Source organism: Lepeophtheirus salmonis, chromosome 12 (assembly GCF_016086655.4).
Source record: "Lepeophtheirus salmonis chromosome 12, UVic_Lsal_1.4, whole genome shotgun sequence".
Taxonomy (NCBI): domain Eukaryota; kingdom Metazoa; phylum Arthropoda; class Copepoda; order Siphonostomatoida; family Caligidae; genus Lepeophtheirus; species Lepeophtheirus salmonis.
The window spans coordinates 2,362,596-2,374,980 of record NC_052142.2 but is presented as its reverse complement, the minus strand read 5'-3'; the positions used below and the strand labels follow the sequence as shown (position 1 = coordinate 2,374,980).

At 30.3% G+C, this 12,385-nt stretch overlaps 1 protein-coding gene and 2 long non-coding RNA genes across 10 annotated transcripts in view; 2 read left to right on the top strand and 1 right to left on the bottom strand.

The window, feature by feature from the left end:
• The window catches only part of LOC121127119 (dorsal-ventral patterning protein Sog), a 148,965-nt gene that overhangs the window by 10,192 nt on the left and 126,388 nt on the right, over nt 1-12,385 (top strand). The gene's annotated exons all lie outside the window — the stretch shown is intronic.
• Nucleotides 140-1,977, top strand: LOC121127122 (uncharacterized). The gene is made up of 2 exons (XR_005867544.2): nt 140-882; nt 944-1,977. It is a non-coding gene; the product is annotated as an uncharacterized lncRNA (long non-coding RNA).
• LOC139906644 (uncharacterized) lies at nt 7,101-10,751 on the bottom strand. Its single transcript, XR_011782290.1, has 3 exons — nt 7,896-10,751; nt 7,748-7,843; nt 7,101-7,684 (listed from the first exon to the last, which is right to left on the bottom strand). It is a non-coding gene; the product is annotated as an uncharacterized lncRNA (long non-coding RNA).

The following is a 12,385-nucleotide window of genomic DNA, read 5'->3' as shown; positions in this document are numbered from 1 at the left end:
AAATTAATCCCAAACAAAGAAGTCCATGGGGAGTTTGGAGGTTATACACCGGGTCAAAAAATTATGACAGTCAATGTTTTCTTTGCATATTGGCATGGATCCCAGTTTTGATGTCACCTACAGACTCTTCCAGTTCCTTCCTGGCCTCCTAGATTAGTGGTCACCAACCGTATCCCTGGATGCGCCATGTGACCCCTTAGTCCCTATCTTAGTCACCTGCTGGACTTGTTCAAAAAATATTGTATACCATTGAATTAGTAATTCGTTTATACATATTTTTTGGTAATAGTCCTCAAGCCTTTGAAAATCTTAAAATAGCCTTCAGCTTTAAAAGGTTGGTGGCCCTGTTGTAGACGGTTCTACGTAATTTTTTCCCTACCCTTTTTGCCTCCTACATTTTTTCAACTTGTAATTTTTCCTCGAGAAGATTTTGTCGCATAACATCTTCGCTGCCCTTTTATATTTTTCTATTATCGGTTCGAACTTTACTGTTGTATCTTGATCAGATTAATTATATAGCAAGAAGAAGAAGAAAAAAGGAAATACAGAAGTAATCTTGTGCTGTTTATATATTGAATATTATTGTAATAACAAGGAGTAGAGAATTACAGATCTGGGATGATGAGTGTATTTCGAAAGGACTCATTTACTTGTGAAACGTTAATTAATCATAGTCGTTGCCTTACTTCAGTCTTGAAAAATTGGAAAAAACTCCATCGATAGAAAGAAAGGAATAATCATTGATGAATCATAGATTTTGTGGTGGGTTGTCTCTTATTTCTCTACCGTATCTCCTTTTACTACCAACGAAATTAAATAACATGCGAAGGTGCTTCTCTTTTCGTGGATGACTCCCACTTGGCCTTAGTCTTATCCCATTCTGTAATATATTTTATTAATATTAGTTATTACGATATTATTACTGATTCTATAATTTTTGTAGACTCCGGTTCGATTTCCCTCTCAAGCTGGAAATCACCAAAGAATCTTATCCGGACAAACTATTTAAGACAATGTTTATCCCAGATGGTCGGTAAAAATGATCAAGATGGACTATCTCTTAATCAGTGATCTCTTTTTTATATTTCCTGAATTTACTCCATCACTCTCCAAATGTGTTTTTTTTCACAAATTGGACCTCTGTATCTCTCGATCATATTCAATCAAAAGAGTTATCTTGTCAAGTTTGTATGGATCATTGTTTCGGAGAAAAGACTTCAGTCCTGGAGGATGTTTTTTCAATCTAACATTGTGGAGTACGACTTTTAATCCCTTAATACTTACTTTATTACTTTTTATTAGACGTGATTTTGCAATTGTTATTATTTGTTATTTATGTACCACTTATTTATACATAGTTTATAGATCAGCTCTGGAGGAGCCAATAGTGTGTATTATTATTATTATTTTTTTAAATTCTCGAGTCATTAGTTATAACTCATATAAAGAAATATCTTAATAAGATGATTTTGTAGCCTTTATTTTCTAAAATAACTTTTAATATATATTGTTTGGATTATTAAAATAAGAAGACACATAACGTACATAGACACAACTGATTCTAAAATTTGTGAAGATTCCAGGCAATGCTTTTCAAATATTTTCATTTTCCCATTGTATTATAATTTAATGCTTGGTGTTGGAGTCTTTCAATTATGTATTAGCACATTTTCTTTCTATAAGTACAATCACCTATTTCTATATCCACTTTTTAGCAATTACATCTTCTTTTCTTAAAAATTAATTAATTTCCACAAATTTGGGTGCATGCTTGTAATAGAGTATTTTATTTCCCCATTTTTTAGGGATAGCATAAATAATATATAAGATCAGATTAAATGTATTTCTACAAAAGCTACTTTTTTCAAAAAGTCCATTTAACTTCATTGTATTTTATTAAAAATAATTATTAATGTAACTCATTTCCCCTGGAAAATACATAAAAATACCATAATGAAATATATATTTCTAAATATTGTTTGTTTAAACTTTCATTTCATTTAGTAATTAGGCGATTTTACACTTTTAATTTTATAAATATTCCTAAAATTTTGAGTTATGTCGACCTTTTGTAGCTCAAAATTATATGTTATAAGTGTTACCTATGTGTAACATAAGTACAAGTCTAAATTTTATGAGGCTAAAGTAGAACTGATGTCTGGTCCCTCCAATTCCTTTATAGGTGGATTTTTGGTGGATGTTTTCTGCTATAATCGATAGAATTATCAAAGAGCAAGGTAATGTAACGTGGATAATGAAATCAAAATGTACAAACGGTCACTATTTCAGTAACTTCTCCGATATAATTCCTACAGTTGTTTAACTCTGATATACACATGGTAACTACAATTTTTTGTTTGTAACGTGATTATTATTCTCTAATTGAACTAATTCATGAATTGATTTAAAGTGGGTATTCAAGAATATATTCCTCGGAGCAGGGCAGCAAACAAATTGTCTGAATACATTTAATCAAAGTAAAATCCCCATAGTAGCTTCTTTATTATATTCATTCATGTGAGACCTGAAAGATCACGATACGAAATGATATGAGCTTTACTCTTTCTTTATGAGTCAGTCCTTGGTCACTAAAAAGCATACTCTGAGGGTTAAACTTCTTTACGATAATCATCTAAAATATTAACTGAGGCTTAGTGCCAATAGAATCTCGTTGAGGAGTCTTTAACAAATAAAGAGGCAAGGAGACGAATATTTGGATTCCTTTTGACAGACGAATGTTGTTAATGAATACATGAGATAGAATTAGAAAAAATAGAGTCAATTAAATAAAGATAAATTTAAATTTCACAAACTGAAATTGAATTTATATTTAACATATTATTAACATAAATCGAGTATCGATGGATCCAATGAAGACAGAAGCATTAATAGAATGTTCTGCCTCGAAGAACATTACAGACATGTGATCATTCATTGGGATTATAAATCAAATGAGTGTATTTTCCAAAAACATAGATAAGTTATCTGCTTCATTAATATCATTATTGTATAAGAAAAGGGTATCGACAACAAATCATCCTGAAAATAAGACGTTTGTCACCCTACCTCTTCGATTTTCTTCAAAATTGCAGCAAAGATAGCTTGAATGAAAATGAGAGGATCCTGAAAATTGAAACGTGTGACACCCTGCGGTTCTCGAGATATTACATTTTTTTAAATCAGTCGCTTCGAAAATCCTATTGCAAATTGCAACATTTAAATGACCTTTTTGGTCATAATATCTGTTTTAGAGATATAATATACCTGAAACTTGGACCAATGAAGCTAATTAATACGAGAAATCCAAAAATGGTATTTATTTGGCTAAAAACTTTCCATTTTTTAGATATAACACTAATTATAACATCCTGATTTTATAAATAAAAGTAATTTTCAAATAGAACTACGTTATAGCGAGGAAGACTCTATATACATAAAACATTTTAACCATTTTAATATTTCCCCTTTTTTAAAGAAATTACATGCGGTAGAATAGTTATAAAATAAAAAAAGATATTGAATTAAAACAGTCTTCTAATGATTGTCTAAAGGAATAATTAGAACTTTTATTTATTTATTACCCTAGGGAACACGAAATTTGTACTATTAAAATGAAGCCAAGAGTAAAATTTATCTGTGCTGAATCGAAAACTGATCTCATTTTTTATTTGGATCATCGGGTTTCTGAAAATCTGAGATTATAGTAATTAGACCTATTCTCGTTCAGAGTTATTTTTTTAGAAAAAGATAGGAGTACTGGAAATGAATGACTACTTCTCGGAAATTCGTGATATCTCTAGTTCTTCTGTAAATGGGACTAAACGAACCCTTAGACTTAAACAATAAATTACGTTCGTGATGAGTTTAACGCCGCAGATTGTTGAGTTTCTAATGGTCAGCTTTGGAGAGAAAAGGTCAATATATATCCGAAAACCTTTCTTCAATTTAAGTGGATACAAAGACTTATAAACGATTCCTTTTCATGAACCTCGATCCTCCAACTCCATTCAACATTGTTCTTGAATACTTGCACCTTATGGCCATACAGAAGATAATAGGTAATAATCTTAATGGGGATTCTCCCATTTGACTTGTTGGAAGTCTTTTTCTTCGTCTGGGAAACTCTCGGAGGTTTTAGCAATTTATTTGTAAATCTTTTCATGACTTCGGAGGAAACCATCCGTTATAGGATAGCGACATCTTTACGTTCTGCTCACAAATCTAAGGAAAGAATATGCCATTCTGCAAGGGAGAGAGGTTGAGACATCTCTGCACCTATTCCACAACTGTGGTTGAGTTAAGCATATCCGGACAACAAAGCTCGTATTGCTAGTGGACATTGTTATAAATTAATTACGAATACTAAATTCGAATTCAGTTATAATTAAATAAACTGTTTTAATTCCTTTTATAGACATTTATTATATTCTACTTACAGCTACAACTTATACTACTTGGACGATAGTATTATATTTTTCCCCTCACAAAAGTAGGAAGTAAATGTTAGTAGTAAGGCCACTTTTTATATGATCCAAGTATATATTATTACAATGTCTAAGCAAGAGAGAATATGAAGTGCTATGAAATCTCATACATTCAAATTTCATTAAGGGAGAAGGATAAATAAAAGTGGATCCACTGATGTGCTTACTTAAGCATATTTTCCACCTTTTTGTTATTATTATCGCTTAGTTCATGTTACTGCAAAAGCTTCTTCCACTTTTTGAGGTCCTTGTAATAAATCCTCTCTTCTTTCGTATTTTCTTATGAGATTTCAACTTTGAAGCAAAAAAAAACAACACTTATTTAAATTAGAAACTGAGAGTAGGTGCAGATAAAATCCCATTTTCGAATCATATTTTATTATAAGGCAATTAAATTCAAATACGTCATATAATAAATATTGAAAGGAAACAAAAACATTATTCAAATATAATTCCCTGCCGTTCTATTTCGTCTCTCAAAGTTGCCATATTCTTTATACCATACTCTCAGACTGGGTTTTATGCTCACCGCAATATAGACAATATTTCCGTCCCTAATTATATACCCGAAGAACTTGTATGTTTAGTTATTTATTTTGTTCATTGTTATGTGTTAAAAATATTAGTATTCATAGAGAACTCATTCATGGTCAACTTTCTTCATTGGTTAGTTAATGCAATACCAAGCATTTGCCCAGAAGAACTTGCATCACAGCTTTTGTCCCTTGAAGAGACTGATGCATAAGAACTCTTTTTACAATCCTTATCTAGAATAATCCAAAGTATTCATTGACATAACTCAATGGACACCGTGCTTGGGAAACATTATCCTCTTAAACTCTATGCGCGTAGCTTCGTGTCTCGGCCGTTCCTAGAGAAGTATTATAAAACTTCAAAGATCAGATGGAGTAATTTAATACCATTAGGTTTACTTATTCTTATTAGTGCAATTCTATCTTACTAATTGAAGGAACGTTTACAAAAATGATAATAATTAAGAAAATTCGTACGTCCCTCCTTTCAAAAGGCCAAAAAATATATATATAACTATAAGAGTCTGGCTAACTCTACTATCTTCAATAATATAAAGATATATACCAGAAAATTCTTATTAACATAACAAAATCCGCTCTTGGAATGGAAAATTACTCCGTCATGTACATGCTTCTGATGATTGGTATTATTTTATCAAACAGATAATTCGAGAAAATCTAATTTTCATGTGGTGCTGTTCATCGTTTTTATGGTATGGAACACCAACATATGAGAAAAACACTAACATATATTGCTCTAAAGATTTCTCCATGAATTGGCTCTCCACATTTCAACTTATAAGCAACTTGTGGTAATATCTGGTATTTCCCGAAGTAATTAGGAGTCGACAATTGACAAATTTTGCTTTAATAATATAGAAAATAACTCCCAAAGTAATCCTCAGTGTTTTTCTCGGTTTTTGTGAGCACGCTTACAAGTAACTATTCAATACTTATATCAATTCATATGATGTATTCTGTTCTCTTAAGAGTTTGAGAAAAAAAATTAAACGTTGGGAGTAGTTAGTTTTTAGAGCGATCTTACACAAATAAAGACAAACAAAATCCATTTTAACATGCCAGCGTTTTTATTTAATTCAACCCACTGTGAAAACATACTAACTGAAAAAATGTAAATAATGAGTTAAATCACTCCTTTTGCAAGGTAACCGATTCTAATTCTATACATATATATATATTTTTTTTTTGCTAAAGGTCAATATTTTGCCATATTTCAGAAGCAAAAATATGCTAACTGGAATGTGCTATAAATTTTTTGAGAGTCGTTTGGCACTAAATTTGTTATAACGGGATCTATAACGACTTATTTGACAAAAATTTTTTTTGTCCGACGGAGGTAATTCCAAATTTTTTAGTGTTAATAAATTGCTATCCAGGCGTAGGGAGAATTTTTAAAAGCATTTTAGCAATAGGTTTATATTCTACATAGGTAGGCCTATTCATAATTTTCTTATTAGGGGGGAGATGTTACCACAACAATGATTGGCAAAGAATAAACAAGAAAAAATGTAACATGCATCAACCATTTTTCCTTTTCTAATCTTAAAACTGTTTTATTTTTTTATTTTTCTATGTTTTTATTATGATATATTCATATCCATCATCTCCTTGCAGCATGATTACATGGTCTATATATACGATGTTATCGTTAAAGTTGATAATATTGTAAAGAAAAAAGCGTGCAAGGAGAAGGGGGGGGGGAAATACATATGGTATTATTGTTTAAAATACTGATGTGATTATCATCTGCCTGCTTTATTATGATTTTTGAGGGTATAACGAAAATATTTATTAGCAAAATGTTTAATGAAGATATACTACATATAATTGACTTAGACGTTTTTTATCCGTTATACTAGATGTTATAACGTCATACTCCATGCAATTGTAATTTGTTATGAACGATATTCTCAGAATAATAGCTAATGAAACGACAAAGTAGAGTATTTCGAAATATATTTGAAGTTCCAAGTTTAAAACAGAAGGCTTTAATTAAATATAATCTACATAATAAAAAAATATACATCATACATTTAAAATAAATATACAAAAGTAAACAATTGGAATCATATAACTAATAGCAATAAATTATATATACAGAATATTAAAATAATAGATTTATCCAATAATATTTTCTTGTTCTGTGACCGGAACCCTGTTAAATATGTCATATCTTTAGGTTGCAAAACACAAGCAAGACGTGGAGATTAATCATAAAGATTATCACACATCTTCTTGTGGAAGTTGCTATATACAATTGTGCACAGGATAGATATATGTCTACCGATGAGATTCAACTAACATTAATAATAAAGTAAATATCAAAATCATAAAATTAGGCAATAAATATACTAATAAAAAAAATGTTAGAAATAAATCCATCTTAAAGATTTAGAGCAAAAGCTAATTATGTAGTAATGTCCGGCGATATTACTCCTTATTAAGAGCATCAAAAAAAGATATTTTCCCCGTTATTTATGCTTATATAACAACATACTATAATCATGGAAGGATATACACAATTGCTAATTATAATGCTACACCCAATGTAACTACATCCGTTGTTGTGACCATTTAAGCAGTTGTTTTTGTCTTTTATAACTTTTCTGAACACCATTTCTTGGAGCCTATCAACCATAGCTAAGCCTTAAGTGATAAAAAAAGTAATATTTATTGACAATGTAATATTGGAAAACCTAATTATCATACCCAAGTCTTTAAGTGAAAAAAATAGTCTCAGACAAACTAGTTGCACTTTTTTTTGCCATTGAATGAGTTGTGTATCATAATTTTTCATAATTTTGGCTAAAATATAATCATGTTTTAGGGTTAAATTTAAAAAAAAATGTATACTTACTGTGAGATAGTACAAAATTCAGAGTTCCATTTCAAAATTAGTAAATATTTTATACTTTTTACCGATAACTTGATCGTTATTTGGTGTGGATGACTCAAAACATTTTTATATGTATTTCTATAAATGACATCAGTACTAACATCCTCCATTAGTTTAATGATGGTTCCTCGGGAAGAGATAGATTTACACGTGTATTTCTCCATAATTTTTTTAACGTAGATGATTAGCAATGGATAAGATTATATTACATGCAATGAGCATCTTTGTGAGATCAGAGTTAAAGTCTGACTTGATGTATTCATCATTAACTTGATTTTTTAGATGAATATCAATGCTCTTGATATGAGATGAGGATAATGAGGGGCGTGTAATTCTAGAAAGGGGACTAAAGGCACATTTATATCGACAAACCATCTGTTTCTCATTCGGTAAGTATTTTCCAAATTCCTGAGCCTCCATTTTCAGAAATCCAGACAGAAGGCAACGTTATTTTAGGCATTTTATTCAGTTCTCTATCTACTATCAACATCTAATATTATATTAATATTGAATAATAAAGGCGTTCTTGATCGATAGAAGAAGATGTATATTATTTAATCAATGATGCCATAAGTTATCGTCATTGTTAATTCAAGGGTTCATTAGTTTGGAAGATTTGCATCCAATTTGGTGCGAGACATGAATAAGCAATGGAACATAAAATTCCTACCGGTATGTAAAATTAAAAGAAGTTTAAACCAACCTAGTAATCCTGACAATTTGAGAAATGTTTGGGAGGAGTGCAGTCCAGCTGTCAAGACGTTTTATTAGATCAGCTGGAAACAGGTACGAGAAGAAGAAAATAAACACAAATCTTATTCCTTATATAGCAAGGATATATAGGTGGAATTACTTTGATGTTGATCTTCAATTATATGTCTACATCTTGTTCCCTTCTTTCTCTTCTCTTGATTGAATGTAGGAAGAAACCTTCTTAAATATACTCTAACTTAGCTTGACATTTATGTTGTGCTCCTGCTGCTATCTGAACTCGCTCTGGGAACTTTTTGACGACTTTACAAGCACTACTTCTCCAGTTTATTTCAATCATACTAATATCCTTTATTTCCTGTGAGACATATAAGAACTACATTGGTTTTGGTAAATTCATTATTGTATTAAGTAATGCTCTTGACGCTCTGGGTACTTTAGAAGACATTGACTAGCATTGCTTCACCCATTCCATTTCATATGTCAAAAATATTTTAGCTGAAGGATTATGCAGTTTATTTGAATATAACCAACATTCTTTATTTCCTATTTGACATATAAGAGCAAAATTGGCCTTGGTAAATTCTTAACCGTATTAAGGTGGGTTACCACACCTATTATGCGTGCACCCTCAATTAAATTAGTTAGTAATTTTGGTGTTACCAAAGTTTAATTTCTCAAACATTTTCCATCAAACAAACAAGATCCATTTTAAATACTTCTTTAGTTTGATAGTGAGAGTTGTTCAGGTCTTAAGATTATAATATGCAAAACTTTTAGAAAATAAATTGTTTATACACCTATACGTGTACACACATGCTATATCTCGTAACCCGCTATTAAAACAGTAGCACCAGTAGAATTGCGATATGGAGAGCCTTTAACTATGAGAAAGAGATTAAGGTGTGTCAGAAAATTAGGGAAATATTTTGTCAAATGGGCCTGAGAATGGATGTGTGAATAAAATTATAGAGCAATCAAGGATTTCTCTGCCGGTACGAAAAATTCAATTAATTGGTATCTTTACTAGCAAAAGTTGTGTCCAAGAAGTGCACATTGAATAATATCAGACAACAAGTTGTTCAAAAATTGATGGAGAAAAAAATAATTTTCTTTCTATAAAAAAATCAACTGACCTCCAATATATCGTATAATCGGGTCTCTAAACCAATACTTATACGTTATTAAATACAAATAAAGTGATTGCCCCTTTAGTTGTCTTTGTTACTTTATATATTCGATATCTTATATCTAGCTATTAAAAAAGTAATAGTTATACCGAAATTATTATATCGTGAGTAGTATATCGAGTCGAATTGAGGGAAAAATTGGGATTTACAATCCATCTATACGCAAGTTAATATGTTAGATATGTTAATTAGACATAAAATTACATCATCTTATTAATATTGAAAACATAATAAATCTGTTCGGCATCTTAAATACTAAGTTGAGATCCTTTAAAGAGATGCAAAGTACTATCATTAATCCATATTCAATATTGAAGATGACTTGATAATCACAAGATCAAGTATATATCTTTGAGCAAAGTTGAGATATCCAAATTTCCTAGATTTAAAAAAAAAGATATAGGGGACATGCCATACATTCACAGCAAGCCCTTACGAGAATTATGTAAAAAGATAGTCTTGCAAATTTGGACTACTTTTAAATGGAAATTAATAGAAAATATTTTTTTTACCATGGTTGACGAAAAAAAAGATCTTTAAGTGTGTCTTTATTGGCCAAATTTTCTTGTGTGCCCGTATGTTATAAATATCTTAGATATAGAGTCGGGAACAGCAAGAAAACAAAAATAGCCTTTTAAGGGATTTTGGTCATTAGATTAGCTGCAAGACAATATGAGAGGAAGTGAATAAACACAAGTCCCTCTCCGTATTAAGCAAGGGCATAGGCAGGATTTAGTCCGTTTTCGATTCTCAGCTCTACTCCGAGTTTAACAAGAGCTTAGAACTCCCTAACCAATCATCAAAGTTACACTCTTTCGTACATGAGCCGGCACATTGGAGGTCTGCACTTTGTACTTCTATGTTTATTTCCAAAGAATAATGATAACATGACAATAAAAACACTGTCAACAACAACAAAAATCACGCTAAAAATGCTTAGAACTTACAACACTAATGATAACAAATATGTAAAATAAAAACAGTGTCGATAATTGTAATTTCATCAAGTTACATTCTCGCTTAGCTCATATTTTCTACTATTATATTGATATCTTGACAAAAAAAAAGTGCTTAAATTAATTATTATTTCTTATTTTGAAGATTTAAATGTCCTCAACTGAAAAAAAGTGATCTTTATTAGGAGATATTTTGTCTTTCAGTGCGATTTTATTTTTCATAATAGCACATCAGTCTTAATTTTTATAATAACTGGAATTATGAAAATTAACAAATTTCTCTATATATGAGAACATCACACTTGAAAAACTTAACATCATATACATCCTATATTAGTCGACATATTTCAATGAGCTGTTATTCAGTTAATGAGTAATAACTCGAGTTGCTAAAAATACATATAAAATTTGCATAGTAATCCTGGCGATTTGGAAAATATTTGGGAAGAGAGCAACTGAGCTGTCTGAACGTTTAATTACAAGAAACAGTAAGAAGAGGGCAATAGGGAATGCTTATGTACACGAAAGGTTACTAGGATCCCCTCTCTCCAAACAATTTGCAATTCTTCATATGATCAAAAATTGTAAATACTAAGAGGAAGTCCGTCGAAAAATTTAAATTACTCCGTCACAGTCGAATAAAGCATCACTGAAATCACGAGAATATTTATATCAAATAAGTTAGTTATTGACTTCAAATCTATTTTTTTGGAAATTTTCTTGGGAATAGTAAGAATGGGCAGAAGAGAGTTTTTTTTCTGCTTTATTTAAGAATGATGCTTTCTGAAAAGGGCTATTATCTTCCTTTCTGCTGGCTGCTCTTCTACTTTTAGGTGAAAATTAGCCTCTAAATTTGAATTACCTCTTCCAAAGTAAAGTTGAGCTAATGAAACATTCAGGAATTGTCTCAACATCGATAATAAATTAATTCCCATGCTGTCGTCTTTAAATTTTGTCACGCCCAACTGCATCATTTCTATATAACATATATAAAAAAAGAATAAGACACAATAAAAAAAAACTAGTCATCTTTTACAAAAAGAAAACAATCATGCACCTAACCATCTTATAAATGATTAATGATGATCTTTGAAATTAATTTAGCTTGAAAAATCATATTAAAAAGAAAAATTGTTATAAACACAAATCTACCTCAGTATTAACTGTGCTAGCTTGTGGTGAAAAAAACTGCAAATTTTTATGCCTACTTCAAATGGTTCCATAACAATTTATTTTTCAATTTAATGAACAATATGGTTAGACTGTAGTGAAGAAATTGGAAAATATTAACTTCACTGTCATTCTTTCAGGACTTCAGTAGTTACCAATATTTCATTACAGACTAAAGAAATTTCAGATATAACAAATTAACTTATATAAGTATTTTTAAAATTTGGTATAATTCATAATCTGTTTCAATGATTTTATAGTAACTTTGATTTTTTCCTTTTATAAGGGGAGAAATATAATTTACACCATTTGCAACAATTACGATAATTTTATCAACTTTCTTTATGATAGAACTCTCTAAGTAATTCAATATTATAAAAAAAAATCAATCTTTGCATAGATTTTTCCACATTAATCTTCAGGG